At 32.6% G+C, this 10,357-nt stretch overlaps 2 non-coding genes across 2 annotated transcripts; both read left to right on the top strand.

Annotated features, from left to right (window-relative positions):
- Nucleotides 1-1,584: 1,584 nt before the first annotated feature.
- On the top strand, nt 1,585-1,693 carry LOC112100486. The gene has a single exon (XR_002906855.1). It is a non-coding gene; the product is annotated as a small nucleolar RNA R71 (small nucleolar RNA).
- Nucleotides 1,694-5,743: 4,050 nt separating this feature from the next.
- LOC112100572 lies at nt 5,744-5,850 on the top strand. Its single transcript, XR_002906940.1, has one exon. It is a non-coding gene; the product is annotated as a small nucleolar RNA R71 (small nucleolar RNA).
- Nucleotides 5,851-10,357: the final 4,507 nt, after the last annotated feature.

Below are 10,357 nucleotides of genomic sequence, written 5' to 3'. Positions count from 1 at the left end.
CCTACACATGTTGAAAACATTCAATTCCAAAGTCATATTTCCAAATGACAAATTCATTAAACAATTCTTACAATTAATCAAAACATTAATAGTTGCTAAAAATGGTCGACCTAAAATTACATGAATTGGTTTATAATTATTCACAACATGTTCAGTTTCAGTTTCTAAGACAATAAAATCCACGGGATATATGAATTTATTAACTTGTACTAAATCATCTTCTATTATTCCTTTTGGTACTTTAACTGATCTATCAGCAAGGAAAAGTGTAGTTAAAGTTGATTTTAACTCGCCAAGATTAAGTTGAAGATAAACTGAATATGGAAACAAATTAACACTAGCACCAAGGTCTAACAAAACATGCTCAATTTTGTGATCTCCAATAATACAAGAAATAGTAGGACAACCAAGATCTTTATATTTCAACTTATTTTTGGTAGATAGAATAATACTTACCTGTTCAGCCATGAAAGCACTCTTTTTTACCTTCAATTTCCTCTTAACAGTGCATAAGTCCTTTAAAAATTTGGCATATGAAGGTACCTGCTTGATTGTATCTAACAGAGGAATGTTAACTTTCACTTTCTTAAAGATTTCATAAATTTCAAAATAGTGGTTTGATTTCCTTGGTTTATTCAATGCATAAGGAAATGATGGTTCAGATGGAACAATAGTAATTTCTTCACTAGGTGTAAGTTTATTTAGTTCTTCCTTACCCTTTGAATTTTTATTTTCACATGGTTCAGGAATAGGCCGATCAATAACCTTACCACAACGAAGAGTTCTAACTAACTTAACTTGGTCCATGGGTGCATTTTGAATCTTAGGATTTGGTTGTGGTTGAGCTTGAAATTTTCTTTTTTTTCTTGAATTGTGAGTGCATAAGCAATTTTAGCAAAAATATCTTTCAAATTAGAAAAGGTTTGTGCATTTTGATTGTTAATAGCATCTTGCTTCCTAATGAATGAATGCATTATGTCTTCCAAATTTTTCCATGGTGGTGGAACATATGGTGCATAAGGCTGAGTATTTTGAAAATTTTGTGGAGGTGGTGCTTGTGAAGATTGTACATTATTATTATTCCTCCAACTAAAATTTGAATGATTTCTCCAACCATGATTATAAGTCTGTGAATATGGGTTTGACTTGTTAAACGTGTTGATGGCATTAACTTGATCATGCAAACATTCTTTAAGTGCGGGCAGAGTGGGACAATCTTGAGTGAAACGATCATTAGAACTACAAACATCACATGCAATTTCATGAACAAATTTTACTTGACCACACCTTTTATTTTCCAAAGCTTCAACCTTTCTAACTAGGGAAGTAAATTTTGCTTGTAAATCATGATCTTCCCTAAGGTTATAGATTCCTCCACTAGATGGAGATAGTTATGGTTTATTAGTTAATTCATAAGTTCCATCAGTATCCCAATGTTGTATAGTTTTAGCTAATTGGTTAAGGTAATCTAGTGCATCTTCAGGATTTTTATCTCTAAATTCACCATTACACAATATTTTTACAACTTGTCTACTTTGTGGTGTTAAGCCCTCGTAGAAATAAGTGACCAATCGCCAAGTTTCAAAACCATGGTGTGGACATATGTTAAGCAATTCTTTAAATCTATCCCAATATTTGTATAATGTTTCTCCATTTTTTTGAGTGAAAGAAGTGATTTGCCTTTTAAAAGAATTCGTTCTATGAGGTGGAAAGAATTTTTTCAAAAACTGTTCTTATATGTTATTCCAAGTTCTTTTTGTTCTAGATCTAAGGTTTTGTAGCCAAGTTTTAGCTTTATCTTTTAATGAAAAAGGAAAAAGCTTTAATCTAATTATGTTCATGCTACAATTTTGGTCTGTGTATGTATTACAAACTTCCTCAAAATCTCTTAGATGCAAGTATGGATTCTCAGATTCTAAACCATGAAATGTTGGTAAACGTTGGATAATATCTAGTTTGAAGTTGAATCGAGACACTTCTGGAGGAAATACTATACACGACAGTGCTCCAGTTCTGGTTGGATTTATGTAGTCTCTCAAAGTTCTTGGTTGATTCTGATCATGTTGAGATTGATTGTCTCCCTGATCAATAGAAGGATTAAGTTGGCCCAATTTATTTTTGTCTTGGATCTCGTGCATGATTGGTGGTGGTGATTGAGATCTACGAATTAACATCTCCTCGGCAACGGCACCAAAAACTTGATACTACTTAAAATGTTTGATTTACTCCTAAATATAAGAGTGCCTAGTTATAATATATCTCGGTGAGTCCGAGGTCGATCCACAGAGAAATGATTTAATTTGTTTACTTAAGTTTATCCAAATAAGAATAAAATTTAAAAATATGTAATTTATTTAAGAAAAAGTATAAAATTGAATTAGTTAGCGAGCGTTATGGATCCACTCTTAGTAATAAATACAATTTAAAAAATTCTTTTTATTTTTATTTTATTTCCCAAAAGATTAATTGTATAAATTAAAATTATTTTTCCATTTATTTTATTGTGGATTAAGAATTTAATGTGCCAAAACTTAATTTGTCTACACTAAATCAAAATACCATTTTTCCATATTTTATACTAAGATATTAAGAATTCATTGTGCCAAATTCCTATTTTTATCAACACTAAATCAAAATTTCAAAATATAAAATATAGATAAAATTAAATAGAAAACAATTTAATTTATAAAATTAAAAATAGAATTTGATTAAACCATATTTTTTACTAAGAGTTTCACCTTCCCTTAACTATGAATATTTAATTAAACATTTTTGAAATAAAGGAAATTATTAAAATTGAAAAACACATAATTAAAAAAATGGAATTTAAAAATTGAAATAAAAATAATTTTATTGATTGAAAATATATTACAAAGAGAGATGAGAAAAAGAATTTGGGGGGAAAGATGAGAAGAGAAAGTGTAAAGAGATGTGTTCACTCCCTCTCTCTATTTATACTAATACATGATAAATCTACACCATACAAATAAATAAATCTAATAACATCTTAGCATTATATTTGTCCCACTAATAAAACATAAACATAACTTAATCCACTAAGCATATCTAACACATTCCACTAACAAATACCATACCTAACATGATAAAAAATTATAATTTTACAATTACCACATTTACCGTGGTAAGAACATAAAAATTTACAACAAAAGTCTTGGATCCTCCTCGACAATGACATAATTTCTCGGACTTCCAAAATCTAAATTTGACATCCGTACATTTGTTTGAATCTTCAAATTGAATGAAATTATTATTTTTACCTAATAAACACACAAAAATACACAAAATCAAATACTTAGAAAAATAATTAGAAATTCACAATATGTTACATAATTACAAATATGAATTACATTAATAGCACAAAATATCATTTTTACTCCTTAATAAACATACAATTTTTAACACTAATCAATTGGTAACTACTATAACACCGGATTTCCTAAGAACAACTTGCATGGGGCTTAACCCAAGAGCTATCTGAAATAGGATAAATAATTCTTGCATCTAATAATTTTATTACTTCATCTCTTACCACTTCTTTTATGTTAGGATTTAACCTACGTTGTATCTCCCTAATAGGCTTAGTATTTTCTTCAAGATGAATACGATGCATGCAATCTACTGGATTAATACCTTTAATATCAATAATGGTCAATCCTATTGCCTCCTTATATTCTTCTAGAATACCCAACAACTTACTTTTTTGCTCAAGATCGAGGAACAAAGAAATAATAACAGGTAGGTTGGCAGATTCTCCTAAGAATGCATACTCTAAAGTGCCAGGCAGTACTTTGAGCTCCAATTTTGGTGGTGTCTCTACAAATAGGCTAATATTCTTCTCAAAATGAAGCAGTGGTTCTAACTTTGTCTTCCATTTAGTTGTGTCTATAATTGGAGTTGCATCAAGTAAGGCGTTGACTTCTGCAATTACACTATCATCATTAAAAGATAAATCAAAGTGAGTTAAACATGCCTCTAATAGATCATCATTATGGTTAGAAATGAATGAATCTTCTATTAATTCCTCTATCATACTTGCTTCGACAAATTCATTTTCTTCATGTGGCTACTTGGTAACATTAAAAATATTCAATTTCGTGGTCAAATTACCAAAAGACAACTGCATGTTTCCATTCCTACAATTAATAAGAGCATCAGTTGTACCTAAGAAAGGACGACCTAAAATAATTGAGGTGTGTTTCTTAGGATCCTTTACATGCTGAGTATCAATAACAATTAAATCAACAGGATAATAAAATTTGTCAATCTATATCAACACATCCTCTATAATACCACGATGTATTTTCATTGACCTATCAACAAATTGCAAAATAATAGAAGTTAGCTTTAATTCACCTAGTCCAAGCTGCATGTAAACAGAATAAGGCAAGAGATTAACACTAGCACCTAAATCTAATAATGCTCTATCAAACAATTTTGGTTCCCTATAACACATGGATAGTAAGGGAACCTGGATCCTTAAATTTTGGTGGCATTTTACATTGAAGTAAATTGATAGTTTGTTCAGTTAAAAATGCATTTTTGGTGACATGCAAATTTCTATTTTTAGTGCATAAATCTTTCAAAAACTTGGCATAGGAAGGAACTTGCTTAATAGCATCGAGTAAATGGATGTTTATACTTACTTGCTGGAAGATTTCCATAATCTCACCTGTTGAAGTTCTTTTTTTTACCTTTGCTAACCTTTGAGGAAAAGGAGCCTTAGGAATATAAGCTGGTGGATCACTTTCTTCTAGATCATTCGGTGATGAGTCTTGTGATGAAAGTAGATCTAAAGAAGTTCACATGTCTCTCTTGTTCAAACCTCCACCTTATGGTCAAATAATTTTCCTCTTCTCAAGGTCATAATTGATTTCGCTTCTTCATGCTGATGGCTTGAACTCGATCTAACTTCATGCACTCATTTAGGATTTAGAATTGGTTGACTTGGGAATTTTCCTTTTTTTTTCTCTCAACTACAGTAGTTGCTAATTGACCCAATTGATATTCAAGCTTTAGAATAGCTTGAGTGTTTAACTGAAATGCTTGTTGAGTTGACTGAATGAAACTTTGAAGTGTATCCTCTAAAGAAGGTTTTCTTTGCTGGTGTGCAACAAATTAAGACATAGGTTGTTGGGCAGGGGGATATACTGGGTTAGGAGCGGCAAATTGTTGATTTGGCATGCTAAATTGTTGTTCTCCTTAGTTTGACAAAGGTTGATTTTGATTCCAAGATAAATTAGGGTGATTCCTTCAATTAGGATTATATATGGGTGAATAGGGACTATTGAATGTTTTCTCATATGATTGTAGGGCATGTACCTACTCAGAATAAGCCTCTTGATAGGTTGGTATTGAAGGATAATTCTTTATTGTATGAGATGGGTTAGAACAAAGAGCACACATCTCATTAGCTACACTAGGATGATGATTCATTGATTGGTTCAAAGGTAAGGCATCTACTTTCTTAGAAAGTGTAGCTAGAGTAGCTTTTACATCAAAATCGTCCTTAACTTCACATAGACCCTTTCTAGAAACTAGAGGTGATTTTTCTCTTTGATTTGAAAAATCCCACTATTGAGAATTCTCAGAAAGTGAATTAAAGAAATCTTATGCAGCCCCTTCATATAGGTTTAAAAATCTCCCATCATTCATAGACTCTACCATATGACGATTTGACATAATTAAATCATTATAAAAGCATTGTATAAGTCTCTATTTCTCAAAACCATGGTGGGGACACTTAAGGAGTAAATCGTTGAATCTTTTCCAACACTCATAAAATTGCTCACCCTGTCTTTGATAAAAATCACGTATCTCTCTCTTAAGAGCATTTGTTTTAGACATAGGGAAAAACTTGGTGAGGAACTTGTTACTCAATTCATCCCATAAAGTAATTGACCCAGCAGCAAGTGATTCAACCAAGCTTTTGCTTTGTCTTTTAATAAGAAAGGGAACATACGAAACCTAATTGACTTATCATTAAAATTTTGAAAACGGAATGTAGAGCATATGTCAAGCAATTCCTTAATGTGCAAATATGGATCATTTCTCTCTAACTCATGGAAAGATGGTAAAAGCTGAATGACTGAGGGCTTGAGTTCAAAGTGTGTTGCTGTAGTTTGTGGCAACACAATACAAGATGGTTGGTTGGCTGCAAGTGGTGAAAAATATTCTCTAAGACTTTTCTCTGCTTGCACTAGTGGAAGTACTGGCAATATTCTATTTGTGTCATCCATCACTTGCAAAGACCTAGCTTGACTATTGTCAATTTTAGAATCTTTTTTTACTAAACGATTTGTTGAATCGCGTTCCCAAACACTCATAAACTAACTAGATAAGGAAGAAACAAAAATAAAATAAACCAACAATAATGAAAATAAACGAAATTTAAAATAAAAGAAATCTAACAACCAAAAAATGAATTTGAAGTCTAATTCTAATTTTTTGTGTTTTTTTAAAAAAAAGACAACCTAAATTATAACTAGTGGAAGAATCATATCAACCAAGATAAAACTGACTTTCTGGCACAATCCCCGGCAACAGCGCCAAAAACTTATTGTGAAAAATTTTAATATACTCGCAAGAGCACGAATCTAGAGATAAAATAGTAGTAACGAGGTCAAACCCACAAGGGTTACTATAAATTGAAAAATCTAATTTAAATCTAAAATTAATATTAATCTTAACCTAATTGAGCAATTTAAAATTTAAGAGTAATTAAACTAATTAAACTAAGAAAACAATTAAAGCAAACGAGAATTCAATAGGACAAAAATTACCAAGGTTTCATAATCCACCACTATTCAACTAGTAATTATCTACTTATTAATTAATCCTCAATTTTAGAGTGACAACTCGAAATCAATTTATGTCATTTCATGGATATAACAATTAAGTCCAAATAAAATTAATCTTGTGTATGTTCTTTTTCTGCTTAATAGTATGATATTTAAGCATCCCATGTAAACATATTGAATAACAAAGCGTCAAAGTTTTTCTAAGCACTCTTTGTAAGCAATTTAATGAAAAATCCAGAATCAAAGATAATTAAATTATATATAAACTTTATAGATCCAAGCATAGATTTAGTCAAATATTAATCCAAACAATCAATAATGCATGACAAAATTGGTGAAAAGAATTTAATAACATTCAACTAATCATGTGAAACACGAACCATAAATATTAAAGCACATATGTAAGGAAATAATTAAATAAAAAAATAATTATTTCATTGAATGTGATTTCATCCTTATCATCGGTATAAGAAAATTAGCTAGACATACTTAAATATGGAGCAACAAATAAAATAAAAACAGCCATGAGAATATTGAATTGCTGTTGCCGCTATTTTCTTTTCTTCTCTACTTGCGTCTGCTCATTTTTTTTTCTCCTCTGGCCACTTTCCTCTCAAAAGCCAAAGTCAGCTTTTATAGTCTTCAAAATGGGCCCGACCTTTTCAATTCTAAAGCCGAAAGGCTTGGCCTTTAATTTGTTTTGCTCTCACACGTGCCCACCACTTAGAATTGCATTAGGATTCCTTTTTTTAATGCTATGCACATGCTAACAATAATGGCAATTGCTTCTCACATGATGCATCTCTTCTCTTCTTGAATTAAATCTCAATAAATTAATTCTTTTAATTCCTTGTCCCTAATTGATTCTCAATTTAATCTCCTTTACTTCCTAAATTGAGTTTCTTCATGTCTTTCTATCCATAATTTCCAATTAATTCCCTATTCAATAAAATAATTCAATTAATTAAAAATAACAAATAAAATAATTAGTAATTATATAATTAAGGGTAAAATATGTATATATTATCTGCTCATCATTAGCATTTGAGTGCACTCTTCCATTTAAAGAACCAATTAAACTTGAATTAAAAAAAATGTAGGAATCATTAAAAAGAATATGAACATTATATATTTTTTACAATGATAAAAAATATTATATATTAAAAAGAAAGAAGCATAGTTCACAATACAAGGAGAAAAAAATAACTGATTAGTAACGTTTTTCCTATATCATAGAAAACGAAAAATCAAAGGAGAATAAAAAATCTAAAACAACCATTATCATATTATCATTTTCCTAGAATATGATTTCAAATGTCTTTTAACTATTTATTCATCCAAAGTTAATAAGCAGGGGATAAAACTATATTGAATTAAATAAAAAGCATTACAAAATTAAAAATTATGCTTGCCTCTTTGGATAACTATTGTTTGTTTAAGTTTGCACGGCTCTGATGATTTTATCAATTTTTTTTTTCAATAAACCTGACCGGTTGTTAACAATAAGAAGAGTATTGTTTAAGATGGTGTCAAAATAAACAAATATTTGCCATTCAATAAGATAACCACCAGGTGTCGGGATCTTGGTACGCATAAAAATCATTTTTTCCTTTCATATTGTTGTTTAAAATTTCTCAGTATTCTCAATAAATTGTACACATCGTTTTTAAGGTAAATGACTGGTCAAAGCACAAAACAATTTTTTTAATTTCTTGCGCCTAATTTAGCTTAAAAATCATTCAATCAATCCCCGTGAGTGAATGAATTGTACACACTTAGTAATAATATATGTTTGGGGAAAAATAGGAAAGATAGCAGAATGCCATGTGTCGACGAATGGAATAACTTCAGTGTAATTCGAGATACCCCGCATGATTAGAGGTACCTGGCATGATTAGAGGTACCTGGCATGATTAGAGGTATCTGACATGATTAGAGGTACCCGGCACGATCAGAGGCACCCCGCATAAATCCAGAGAAACTTGAGGTACCCAGAATAACTCCAACATAATCCAAGGTACCCGGAATAACTCGAGGTACCCCGGAATAACTCAAGCAAAATTCAAGGTACCCAAAATAACTCGAGGTACCCGACACGATCAGAGGTACCCCGCATAACTCCAGAGTAACTCGAGGTACCCTTCATAGATTGGGGTACCCCGTATAATTCGAGGTACCCGAAATAACTCCAGCAAAATTCAAGGTACCCAGAATAACTCGAGGTACCCGGCATGATTAGAGGTACCCAGCACGATCAGAGGTACCCCGCATTGATTGGGGTACCCCACATAATTCGAGTACCCGGAATAACTCCAGCATAATTTAAGGTACCCAGAATAACTCCAGTATAATTCAAGGTACCCGGAATAACTCCAGAAGAATTCAAGGTACCCGGAATAACTCGAGGTACCCGGCATAACTCCAGAGTAACTCGAGGTACCCCGCATAGATCGGGGTACCCCATAAACTTGGGGTACCCAACAGATCTGACTTAGGAAAATCCTCTAAAAAAGTCTGCCATGCCAAATGTCTCTACCTCTTAAAAGATAATATTCGATTTTTTTAGAATTAAGAATAAAAAACATCGTACTAAAAAAGGGGACAACTGCTTGCCACCGCTGCCTAAAAGTAAAGGACATTGTCCTAAGGACAGTGGTCCTCAGTCGCCTACCCAGCAACCACTGCAGAGGTACCTTGCACCACTCTACAGCGCGCGCTACGTTTCCAAAAGGTGAGATACGCCGCGAATGCCTTCTTGATTCCCAAGCATGCACATAACCGCCCAAAAATCATAAAAATGTAAAAGATGTGAAAAGCCTAAAAAATGATAACTAATAGCCAAAAAAGATACGCCACATGGCAGTTGAGGTACTCCATATATAAATGTGTCTAGGTTTTATTCTCCATCATGTTTTTCATTCCGCATCAACACTCACACTCCAAAAAATAGGTTTTCTTCAACCTTAAACTCTAATTTACAAAGGGCTGGCCAGCTCTCTTTACCATAAAAAAGTTTGAATTTGCTAACTTGAGCGTCGGAGTGTGAACGCCCCCCAACGTTCACCTCTAACTTGTATTTCACTATTTTGCAGGCGCGAAACTCATTTCGAAGGACATTTTTCATGGTTCAGACCTTCCTCCATTGTTACCACCTCCCTCTTCTCTTTTCACCTCCAAATTTCAAAAACACCGCACACAACAAACCAATGAGGTACCTCGTCTCCCCTAAAAATACAAATTCATTGTTTTAGATAGATTTGTCTTTTCCTACCCCCAAAATTTGTCTAAAACAATTGGCGCCGTCTAAGGGAGGCGCACAAAAAGCCTCCACCCCGGTTACCAAACTAGTTGTTGTGTGTACTCCAATACATGGCACCCGACGTACCTCCCGAAGGTTTAATGGTGGATTCTACAAGGATGGGAGATGACAGCAGCGGTGAAGGTAGTGACCGTGCAAGAAGGGTAACCCGTCTCAGCAAAGACAAGGTTATCAAGCAATCAACTGATATTCGCCAAGATGAGGAACCTATCTCTCACAA

The sequence above is a fragment of the Citrus clementina genome, unplaced genomic scaffold (genome assembly GCF_000493195.1).
Source record: "Citrus clementina cultivar Clemenules unplaced genomic scaffold, Citrus_clementina_v1.0 scaffold_3, whole genome shotgun sequence".
NCBI lineage: Eukaryota > Viridiplantae > Streptophyta > Magnoliopsida > Sapindales > Rutaceae > Citrus > Citrus x clementina.
This window is presented reverse-complemented; position numbering and strand designations above follow the sequence as displayed.